The following is an 11829-nucleotide window of genomic DNA, read 5'->3' as shown; positions in this document are numbered from 1 at the left end:
TGAAGATTCCCTCAGCTGGCCCCTGCCAAACATGCACTGGTAGCAAATGACCAAAGTCAGGCCTGAATAGTTTAAATTCTTTGTCACAGCAAGGAGAAGTTCAGCAAGTCCTGGGGATTCATTGGTAGCTGTTCCAAGCTAAGGTCCTTTTGGGAAACGAGATTGATCTCTCATTGCAAATTCGCTTGAGATTTTCCTGGAATTTTTTTTGTGTGTCCCAAAGCCATTGTGCCTTTGCCTTCAGTATTTCAACAGGACACCTTTTCTCTGTGGGGCATGTCCTTGTGTCATCAAGTTTTATTCCCAAATCCATTAGAACACTTTGACTCAAGGAATAACTTCACTATATGACACAGGTGCCAGGTGAACATTTCACACTAACAGGGAACATTTTTGTGGTCCCTTGCCCATGTTGCTAAATCCTCCCAAGCTATAGAAATAACAATTAGGACATCTGAGGTCGCATTCATAATAGCCAGAACAATCCTGTAGTCTCCTCCAGAAAACAAGGAATTGCAGTAAACAAGGGAGAGGTTTCCCAGAAAGAGTCATTTCACAGTGAGCTCAGTCCATCATGAGCTGCAGAGAATTGAAGCTGTTCGTTGTAGCACTGCAGGTCATTCCCAAAGGAGACTGAACAGGGATGTTGGCAAATCTGAAGACTTTGACTGACATATTTAGGGCCAGAGTCGCCCCTAAACTATGGTATTATTCACCCTTCAGCACAGCTGTTTTGGCTTTGTAGATGTTAAATATAATCTGTGCTGAAAGGGAAAAAAAGGAAATTAATTTGTTATTGATAATACTCATTGTTTCCTTGCACAGTTTGTGTGCAGAGCTCACAGTGTAGCACAGCTCCAGACCTTTCCCACTGCAGCAACCCATGGAGAGCTCCAGAGAAGGGGCTTTCCCATCCCATAACACTGATCCTCTGGAGCACACGGGGTGTTTTGTCCTGCTGTGAGCCGAGGTTGCCATAAAATATAATCATAAAACCTTTCCAGAAGCAAACAGAATTAAATTGTGTAGCAGAAGACACTAGTTCAATTCCTTAGAGTCCATAAAAATCACAGAACTCCTGGAAGGGATGGGTTCCTGGCACTAAAGCAGAATCAGAGAGGCAGGAAAAAGAAAAGAGAATGACACCTGGGCATGTAAAACAGTCATAGTCAGGATTTATTTCTTTTTTAAGCAAGACAAGTGGATAGGAAAGATTACAGAAACATTGGGGTGGTTAAGACTCTACTCAGGAGTTGTGTCCAGTCTTATATAAATACATAATAAGATGCAGCCCCTGGCCTGAAGAAATTATATTTGGAAAGGCAAGACTCAGAGAGGCTGGGGAGGGACAGAGAAAGGAAGGAACATGCTCCAGGTCAGCTTAGAATCTGAGCCAGCTTCCTCCCACACTGATGTGACGGGATCTCACCCCCTCCTGGACTGACTGGTGTGAAATAAATCCTTCTTGACAGAAATGAGGCACAGGCACCACTCCCAAACTCAGCTGCAAATCTCCATGCAGAGGCTTCCAGCTCTTTGTTGAGCTGTAGGTTTCCCATTAGATGTGTGGCCCCTGAATAGTGAATTTAAGCCTACTAACAATAAGGTTACTTTTCTTTGGAACCTTTGGAAGTAGCCTTTGGAATCGCAGGTGCCTGCAAATTTCAATTTGAGTGTCTGTATTTTATAAGTCTCTCTACACTGTCTTGGTCCTCAGTACTTTTTGGAAATTTACAGTGAATGCCAACAGCTTCAGAAATTCTGAGCTGCCCCATTTCTTGTCATCTTCTTTTTGACTAAAGTAAATGGATTAATTGAAATTGTCATGCTCCATGAAAACTGAAAGTGAATTAAAGTGAACTTTGAAGAGTTTCTACAAGAACTAGGGAATGCAGAACCAAAACCGAGGAGGGAAGACCTCAGATGAGGGAACACATTATAGCAGTCTCCAGCTTCCTCCCAAGGGGAAGGAGAAGGGCAGGTGCTGATCTCTTCTCTGTGGACCTGTGACAGGACCCAGGAACTGGTATTTTAGAAATCCCCATGGAGATATTGTCATGGCAATTCAACAATGCCTAGCATGTGAAACACTGACATTAATACTTCTAATTTGTCCAAAATGTCCTTTTTCCATTCTTACAACGTGCTAGAAAAAGAGATTGCGACTTGGATTAGATTCCAATTACCAGCAGAATACTTGTTTGTTGACAGATATGTCTTCCTGTTGGAAATAAATGTAAACTAGAATAGGAAAGCTGAACTGATCAAACTGAGGTCTTTTCGAGGTGAAAAATAGAACAATTGCCGGATGTAGGTAGATAAAATTTTTCCCATGGGACAAAAATTCCGTAGAACACGCTGATTTTGCAAAACTAAAACCTTCCCCAGGAATCTGTTGATTCAGTTTAGCAGGGAAGAAAAAAAATGATAAATTGAATTGTGTGGAGGGGTTTTTTTTGTTATTTATTACTCTGAAGAATTAACAGTAAAAGAAATGTCACTGCTAAGACATAATTTCGACAGCTCTTTATACAAATAGAAATAGTGTATAAAAATCAACACAAAAGGGTTTGGTTGTGAAAAAAGCTTTGTTATAAGCATCACAACTTTTTGTGTTGTGGGTTTTTTTTTTCAGTTTGGAACAAAGCAAACTTGGAATTACAGCCTTATAGAAAAACTGAGGTTAGAAGGGACATCTGAAGGCCCTGTGGTAGAAGCTCAAAGCAGAGCTGATTTCTGAGTCAGATCAGGCTGTGGAGAATCTTGTCCCCACAAATTTTGAAATTCCACAAGAACTGTGATTCCGCAGCCTCTCTGGATCCCTGTTCCACTCCTTCCCCACCCTCTTTGAGAGCATATTTTTTCTCCTTTAGGTTTGATCAGAATTTCCTTTTTTTGTAATTTGTGACAGTCTCCTCTGGTGCTGTGCCGGGAATTTGAGCTGAAAAAGGTAAGCTCGGGGGATTCTCCTGTCTGGGCATCCTGGAATTCAAATCCCTGTTTATGCCCAGGAGGTCAGTCAGCAAGAACAGCAGGGCTGGGGAAGGCAAGATGTTGTGGTGATGAGGAAACTCATTGTGTTGATTTGCTTTTCAACTTGTTCTGCGAAGCATCATCTGGAAAGGAATCCTCATTGCCCCGAAAAGGCAAAGGGGCCAAATGATGGACAGTCCAACACTGGCAAATCTTTGAGTTCTAATTGCTCTTGTATTTTCCCCACCCTGTGCTCCCTCACCATCTTTACCCTCCCTCCTCACTGACATCCTTCAGGAAGTCAGTCTTTAGCAGCAGCTTAGCAGTGCACATCACTCCAGGGACATGGGGATGCCTCTTGGCCTCACTATCATGGGCAGGAAACTGGAAGCCCAGGGCTCTCTCACCCTTCTGCCATGTCTCTGGGTTCTGAGTAAGTGGGTGATGTGAAATGTTGGGTTTTTCATTTCCTTCAGACCCGTAGCATCCTTTTCCCTGATTTTTTAGCACTGGGTGGAACTGGAAAACAACAGCCAGGGCAGGGCCTGATGTCTGAGGACAAGGTCACAACTAAGTTGGTTTCCTGAGTGCACGAGGAGAGGTGACTGCCTGACACAGCAAAAGCTGGGGAAGGACCAAGCCCTATGATTATTGTTTAACTGATGCTGTTGCTGCAATTGCACTTAAAAGGAGACTAAAAAACCAAAATAGATTGTTTGGGGTGTCTTATGACATAACACAACTTTCATTAAACTCATAAAGGTATCATCTGCAGGGCTGGGAAGTGCAGCAGCTGGAAGGGGCTCCCTTTACACTGGGCAAACATAAGGCAGCACCTCTGAGGAAGGCTCTGGCTCACATTAAGCACCCTGCTAATCAAAGGTTCCACCTTGGTGCACATTTTGACACAGCAGTGATAACTTCTTTAAACAATGAGCATTTTCTGAAGTTGTGGCTGTGTTTAAAAACTTCCATTATTTGAAATAGAGTCAAAATTCTATAAAATGTAAGTCCTATTATCCTCTTATCTTATGGATGTATGAGGGAGAAAGAGAGTGACTAATGAATAAACTGGAAAGACTTTCAGGTCCTGTTTTCTGGCACTTTGAGGTGTTGGGCAGTACATGACACCTTGCACATTTTTCACTTTGTTGATCTTCCTGCCTGTGAAGTGACATGAAAAGCCTGAAGATTTCCTGTCTGACACAGATTGTTCATCTGATGGGAGACTGATGTTTCTCCTTGATGTAAGACACAGCTGAAGAAAGGACAGCACAACCAATTCTTAGGAGAGCCCAGCTTGGGTGGCTTTCCACAGGGAAACAGCAACTCAAGTGGGATGCTCATATCACTCAAGGGCCAGAAATACCTGACCAGAAACACCTGCTGAGCAAAGGTGTCAAAATGTTCCTTCCTGACCTTTAAAAAAATAGATTCTGAAGGCTGGACAGAACATTTTCAGCAATTATAAAATGAAGATGGCAAATAAATTAACAATTCAACTACCGAAGTGCCTTCCGTGAACAAAGACAATTCTTTAGAGTACCTAATAAAACTCAAACTCTTACCAGAATGGGATATGATATTACACTCAGGCCCACTCAAGATATAAGTGTATTTAGACACATGAGGATACACCAGTAGAGAGGATTTTCTGTTAAAGTGGAGCAGACAAAAGATTCCTCAGTTCCTCAACCTTGTTACTGCCTTTAAGAGCTGCAGGAAGGCAAAGAGAACAGCTCTTGTTGTGGCCCAAAAGAAGTTGAAACCACCCTCAGACAGATCTGAGTAGGTACAAGGACATTACAGGGTCAGTGGCAATGGTGTGGAACAGAGCAAGGAAATTCAGGGGTCTCCAGATGAGTCTCAGTGATGGCCACAATCATAAATCACACACCTCTGTCACTTGTGTTGGGCTGATAGGCTGGAGTCCTGTATCCTGCAGGAATGAGAAAGGGACTGAAATCATCAAAAAGGGGTTTTCCACATCCAACTTCTCTTGTTCTGCTTCTTTTGAAGAGGACTGTGGGGTATTGCATTATTTCCACCTTTGTAGAAAAATTTTATCATACAAAGGGTCTTATTAAATAATGCCCTGTTGGGATTGAGTTACAGAGGTGGGTTATCTGAGCACTCCAGAGTGCTCTGAAAATAGAAGAGGGAAAATGCTTCAGTGAGGGAGAAAATACACGTCTGTTCGTAAATGTTAATGTGAAATGTCCTGGAGTGTTGGAGCCAGAGAATTGTGGCTATTGAATTAACTTGCTCACTAAAAATACTCTAGTCAACTCCAAACAGTCTCCTCTACTCAATTTTGTTTCCAAAAGCTTCTGAAGATTTTATCTTTGAAACCAACTTTCCTTTCATCTTCTGTTTCATCATCTTTGGTGATTCTTTTGGAGCCAGTTATTAATTTATTTTTTTTTCCTGAACCCACTTCATTCCTTGTCAGACTGGCTCACATGTAACCATTGCTGTATCTGCCACTGAGAACACACATCAGTTGTGGGTGTCAGATGCAAAACCTAGAGACAAATTTCTGATTATGTAGTCATAGTCTCCCTCCAGTGCAGTGTAGAAGTATCCCTTTAAAATCCAGGGTGCTGTAGATTTATGTCAGAGCAATGACTGAATCCTTGTCTGGGCACTTAGAACCTCTTCAAGGTGAGCTGGCAGAACTCTCTGGGTGTGCTGGGCAGCTGGAATGCCAGGGCAGCCCTTGTCTGCTGTGGTGATGTGAACAGGGTGTGCTTTGAGCAGTTTGGTTTGATTCTATGACCTGTGGGTGTGCAGATGATGCTGCCATCCCTCCTCTGTATCATTTTCTCACTGGTTTTGTGTGGTGGAGGGAGAGAACAATTGAGTAAAGGCCACTAAGGACATTTCTCCTAATTGCTCAAAGTTAATCTGGAACTTGGGAGTGGAGATAATTCAAGTCTGATAAAATTATGTATTGCTCCTGAAGGGAATGATCATTTCATTTTGATGAACTATGTTGAGAACTTTGGGGTTTATATGTGTCTTCAGCAGTTTGGGGATCACTAACTGATCCCTAAATGTATCAATGTCCAAACAGATTATCACAAGCACTGAAGTTAGAGAAAATTAAATGTTAATTTAGAGGTTCTGTGTCTTGTGAATTCAGCTGCCTCTCTCCACTGATCCGTGGGTGAGCCAAAGGAAATAAAAGCTGGACACAAAGGTGATCCAATCTGTGCCATCGCTTTCCTCTCGTGCACGGGGATACAGGTGTACAGGAACTACATAAACTCTGTATGTCCTCCCTTTATCACTGGGTAGCCAGCAAATATAGACAATATGGATCTTCTTTAAAGCTTTTCTCACAGGACTGATGGCTGAAGAAAAAAAAATCATCACTTCTACATTCTTTAGTTAACCTGAAAAATGGCCTCATTGCGTAGATTATTTTTCAAGGAACTACATCACAGAGGAGATTACAGCTACTAGAGCAATCCCACCAGTGGAGATGACCCTTTGCCAATATTAAGCACCTCCTGAAGTTAATATAACACTGTGACAGGGAAAGGAAGGTGTAAAACACAACTGTGCTGCAGTGGTGAAGCTGTCAAAGAGCACTGTAATACATCCCTTTTAGTGATTGCTTCTTCCTGAGCCCACCACGTTGAACATCTTGGCTTGGTGATCTTGCTGAGAAACACCATTTAGATTTAATAGATGCCCAGCATGTCCATCCTTTCTGTAGCACTCACTGCTTGAAAACTAGTCCAGGACACCCGGCCCTGTGCTCTGCACTAATCTGAGCTTGTTTTTAACCAGCACAGCGGGGAGGCTTCACGGCATCGCGGATGTTTGCTTGGTGCTCTGTGCCACTGGTTTATTGTGGGGAAACCAAATGTACCTGCTAGTGTGAGGGGAGGCAGAGAGAAGATTCTGAATCAAATTAGCCTTCCTTTTTGTACTTAATTAAGAACACAATCTTGCCCGAGGCTGAAAAGCTTTGGCTTCAGTTTGCACAGACACATTCTATGTGTCTTCCTGTCCAAATTTTTTACCCTTACGTATTACAGCAGTACCTCTGTATCTGGGCCTATAAATAATGATGGCAAAAAGCTTATTGATTTCAGCTGAGCAGGAGCCAGTAGAAGCTGATTTTACCTGGCCAGTGTTCTTTAACAGATGTAGCTCAGTAATAATTCATGTAGTTGAATCCAATATCAGACTATGAATGCACAATAAAAACCAATCATAGTTCTGAGTCTTTTTTCCTCTCTGCTTAATCAACAGGAACAGAGAGAATGACCAGATGACCTGTAATAAAAGGGGTTTATAATTTCTTTGGCACTTCATTGCTGAAATGAACATCATCTTTCACTCTGGAAGAGTGAGAGGGTAACACAACACCCTATTACTATTTATAAGCCATTTTCTTTGGTGATGCTTTTACCACACCACATTTGTAACTGTTGAAACATAATCTGAACCAGAAAGCCTAGAATGAAAAGGTGGTTGTTCTGTAGAAGAGGATAGTGAGGTACAATTTCAATCAAGGGATAACAGAGCTTATATCAGATGACACCAAGAGAGGAGACGTTGCTGCGTTTTACTTGCACAAAGGAATTTGTGGAGGTACATTAGTTAATCACTGCAGCAACCTACAGGGTGTCCAGCCACAGGGAAGCTGAGGGGAGACAGATAAGAGTTCATCAGTTCTGTCTTGGAAAATACTGGAGGTCCCTGGGAGAGCCTGAGTACTTTCGTATCTCAGGTATTTTCAGGCTTCGTGGAGGTTTATCCCAAATCCATCTCATGCACCAATTGATCTCATACACCAGGCTGCTGAAGTTGGAGATCTCTATCTCTTCTTAATGTTCAATGATTTCTGAATGTAAACTATGGATGTGTCTTTCTCCCTTCCTTGAAATAGAGTGGAAGGGCAAATCTGGCTGTGGATTCCAGTTCTGAGCTCCAGGCCTATCTGTGATTTATATTGGTCCATAGTGCTTGTAGCATGAAAAGTGCTCTGTTCCTATTCCATCTCCCATATCTGTGATTCAATGTAAACCACATTTCCCTCACAAAGAACCTTTCAAAAGCAAAGAATTTAAAAAATCACTGCTATGAATGACCCAAGAACCTACATAGTAAAGAAGTCCCCAAATGGTCTGTCCTCATTGCAGATTTGTTTGTTAGCTTGAATTTCTTGGTCCAGCAATGGGTCAATTTTCACACACTAACAAAAAGATCTTTTGTCTTCTCAAATATGTGTGAATTTCACGGAATCCTTTTAGGAAAAAGAAAAGCATATCTTTATTTTCAAAGTGCAGCATGCCAGAACCAATTCCTTTGAAAACATCCTCGTCTCTAAAGTGTTTTTCATTAGGAAAATTCCCAAACTGATATTAGTACCAGTTTTCAGGAACCACTCAAGTGTGTTCCTGCCTTGACATCTGTTGATATAAATAATGTAGTAAAATTCAGAAGAATTATTTGTATATATTTAAGCAGACCTGTAACTGGGTAGTAACTCTAACAACCTGCTTGTAAATGCAGAGCTGTGCTCAATTTGAATACTAAACCCAGCACAGAGGAACAATATAATTATTGCTGGATCACACTTGCAGATTGGATTTACAAGTTGCAACCAAATAAAGGAAAGAAATGTCAGATTGGCACAGAAGTGTCACCAGGGAGCAACCCTGGGAACAGTGAAACTTGGAAAGGAAGTTTACAGTGAAAGCTGTTTTGTTGTTGTGATTTACATTTTCAATAAAGCTAAACCACAGGAGAATTTTGGCCTGTGTGGGGTGTTTGCAGGCTGGTGAAAGCAGAATAGGGACTTGCTCCTCTAACCAGATTTTAAAACTCACCAAAAAAATAACCCTGTGGAATGGAAAGCTGAAAGCTGTGCATTTATGTTAGGGATACTTGCAATAATAGGGAGATAATTAATTGACAGTTGTCCTAACTGGACTCTTCTGACCTTAGTTTAAGACTTAATTGTTATCATTTCCACAGGATTTGCTATGCAGAGTAACCAGTGAGCAACCTCCTCCCCTTCCCTCATCTGCTGCCTACGGGATGGGTGAGTAACTCTCCTTCATTCTGCAAACAGAGATGGACTTGTTGGGAGCAGTTTAAAGGCTTGTATGGAAAAGGCAGAAAGTTTAGCAAACATTTCACTGCTTGTACTTCAGTTTTTGAGCATTGTGCCCTCATGCCTTGAGTAAAGGGTCCTACTTTATGGTGTCCAAAGCAAGAGTGTAACCAGGACCTCCCTACCCAGCTCCACAGATGCTATTTGGGGTGGCTGCTCTGTTTTGTCCCTCTGTTTTGTTAAGTGAAGGCTTTGTGTTCTCCTGCTGTTTATCCTGTTCAGAGACTTTCATGTATCAATCTGTTGAGAGGAAACCTCAGTGATGTGCAGGCAGGTTCTGAGCTGTTTGTCTGGGGTGGCAGAGTGTGCCAGGAGGGCAGAGCTGGCAGCTGGGGGGCAGTGACCACTCCCACACCTTCTTTTAATCTGCCTTTACATTTCTATCACAGCTCTTTCCCAGCACATCTTGCAGACTCTTTTTTAAATTTCGGTCCAACGTACACTGAAATCAAACTTTCTTGGTTTCTTGCCTGGTTTACACTTAAGGGAATGAGCTTGTGCTGGTTTGATTTAATTCCACATCAATTCTTAAATACTTTTCCCACTGCAAGACTCCAGCTTTTCTGGCTCTACTGAAAGCAGAATTTGGCATAAGTCATAAACCCTCCTTCAGACAACTTAATCTGTTCGAAATGGGGCTGAAGAGGAAAAAGAGTACTATAACAAACAAAAGCTTGTGTATCCTTATTTAAGGCTGAGAATCTTATGGCTGTGAGAGATAAGTTTTTTCTTTGGATCCCTCTAAGACTGTAAGACATTTCCATTCCAGCTGTTTGCTCAGTCCAGAGCAGAGCTGGCTCACTTTTGCCTCACAACTGCAAATGCATCTGAGCTCAGTGAAAATACACTTTGAATCAGTTCTTGTGTTACTGCACCTGAGACAGTGAAGATGCTTGAAGTTCAGAAGAGAGACAAGATCAAATCTAATCATCTGTGCACTGCAGACAATTGTATTTCCCATTTGTTAAACCCAATCACTGGTGTTTCATTCAATCATCTATTCCAAAAGAGAGAGTTCTTGCTTTGTGTAGCAAAAGACAAGGTGAATGAGTCAATTGAGTCAATCGTTTTGTTTCTTCCAGAGGTTAATCACCTTCACTTATAAAAGCTCTGCCTACTTTGTTGTTTCAATCTGTCTGTCGTCAGCCTTTAGCCACTGATTCTTGTTCTGTCCTGCTGTGCTCAGCTACAAGACACCAGTTCAACCCCCAGCAAAACATCACCTTCTGTCCTCCCCTGCAGACCAGGCAGCCTGGTTCCTGTTAACAGCCTGATGCCCCATCCCAGTAGGTTTTGTTAATTGGATAATATTGTTAGTTGAATCTCCTCTATGTCCCAGGTCAGTGATTCTTGGGATATGCCATCCCATTCACTGCAATTAAATCAGCAGCCAGGGCAAAATGTGTTCAATTTATGACCGACTCCTCCGTGCGCTCGTGTAATAATCCTCAGATAAACTGATCATGAGATTGTACTGCTTAAAGCCACTGTTTATCTTTCCAAGCACTTAAGGCATTAAGTGTCAGTATGAGAGGAAAATGAAATGTTGGCAGAGAGTTTTCAGAAACAAACACGAACTGGAATATTAAGAAGCTCAGTGCAAGGAGGGCCGTGGAGCAGATTTATGGTTTCGTCTGAGAGGTTCAAGCTTTTAAATAAGGAAGATAAAGACAATAAATGTTGTAGCCTTTCTGATTTACGGCTCTGATGTAAGACATACCTACTGCTCTGTACAGATCATGGTTGAGATTCTTTATCAAGTCGCCCCATAATTGCATCCATCCTCACCCAGTGGCAGTGTGATTCTGGAAGCTTAAGGATTCTCCAGGAATCCTGGTGTGTTAGAAGGAAGACAGTCAGATTCAAATGCCTCCTGGAAAACAGCTTAAAAGAGAAGGAAAGTGCTTATTTTTCACTTAAAAAGTAGTTTTGTGATTCAGTCTGAAATGTTTTTCATCAGCCCTGTAATTCCACCTGAACTAAAAGTGTTGGGGAAAAAAAAGTCAAAACATTTTCAAACAGGATAAGGAACCTGGTGACAGCCAGCACATGGATACTGAAAACAGCTGCTTGTCTGGGTCATATAGGGAATATTGACACATAGATAAGGACACTGGAACCCTTCCGCTGCAAAATACACAAGAGTCACTTTTCATCTGGAAAAAAGAACAGTGCTTCTCTCTGTTCTTACAGGGTGTTTTTAATAGCCTATGGATAACAGAATAATTTGTGACTTTATGACATTAATATATTTTATGACATAGAGTTGTGGCTCTTATTCTGAAAAAAATTGCTAGTGATTTTACTATAAAACTTTAGGGAGTTTTGTAGGATTTTTGCTCTCGAGAATTGTAACAGCTTTTAGTTTCATTTTGATTTGGAACTTGGCAAAACTGAGACATTGAAATCTTAAGTAAAATACATTTTAATGCTCTTTGTTATGATAACACACCCTTTGTTGTTACACTGGAGATGGAAGAGAGCTGAAAGTCCAGACTTTATCACAGCCTGCTCTAAGTCATTCTGAGCCCTGTATTCTCTAGCAAGACTTCACAAAAGTTCCCTCACATAAAACTTTTCTTGGCATGTAGTGACCCAGAAATCCCTGTGCGAAGGCAGCATTCACACCTTGCTTAGGGGTGATCTCACCACAGCTCCTCACAGCCTGACTCCTCTGAGGACACCCCTGAGACCTGTTTGATTTCTGATTTTGGCAAAAC

General features: G+C 41.7%; 1 protein-coding gene across 1 annotated transcript in view; it reads left to right on the top strand.

Moving 5' to 3' along the window:
- Positions 1–9023: 9023 nt before the first annotated feature.
- The window catches only part of KLHL36 (kelch like family member 36), a 46886-nt gene continuing 44080 nt past the window's right edge, over positions 9024–11829 (top strand). Inside the window, exon 1 of the mRNA XM_017820970.1 lies at positions 9024–9037. The gene's annotated coding sequence lies outside the window, so the exon portion shown is untranslated. The remainder of the gene's footprint in view (positions 9038–11829) is intronic.

Source organism: Lepidothrix coronata, unplaced genomic scaffold (assembly GCF_001604755.1).
Source record: "Lepidothrix coronata isolate B3197 unplaced genomic scaffold, Lepidothrix_coronata-1.0 Scaffold87, whole genome shotgun sequence".
NCBI lineage: Eukaryota > Metazoa > Chordata > Aves > Passeriformes > Pipridae > Lepidothrix > Lepidothrix coronata.
This window is presented reverse-complemented; position numbering and strand designations above follow the sequence as displayed.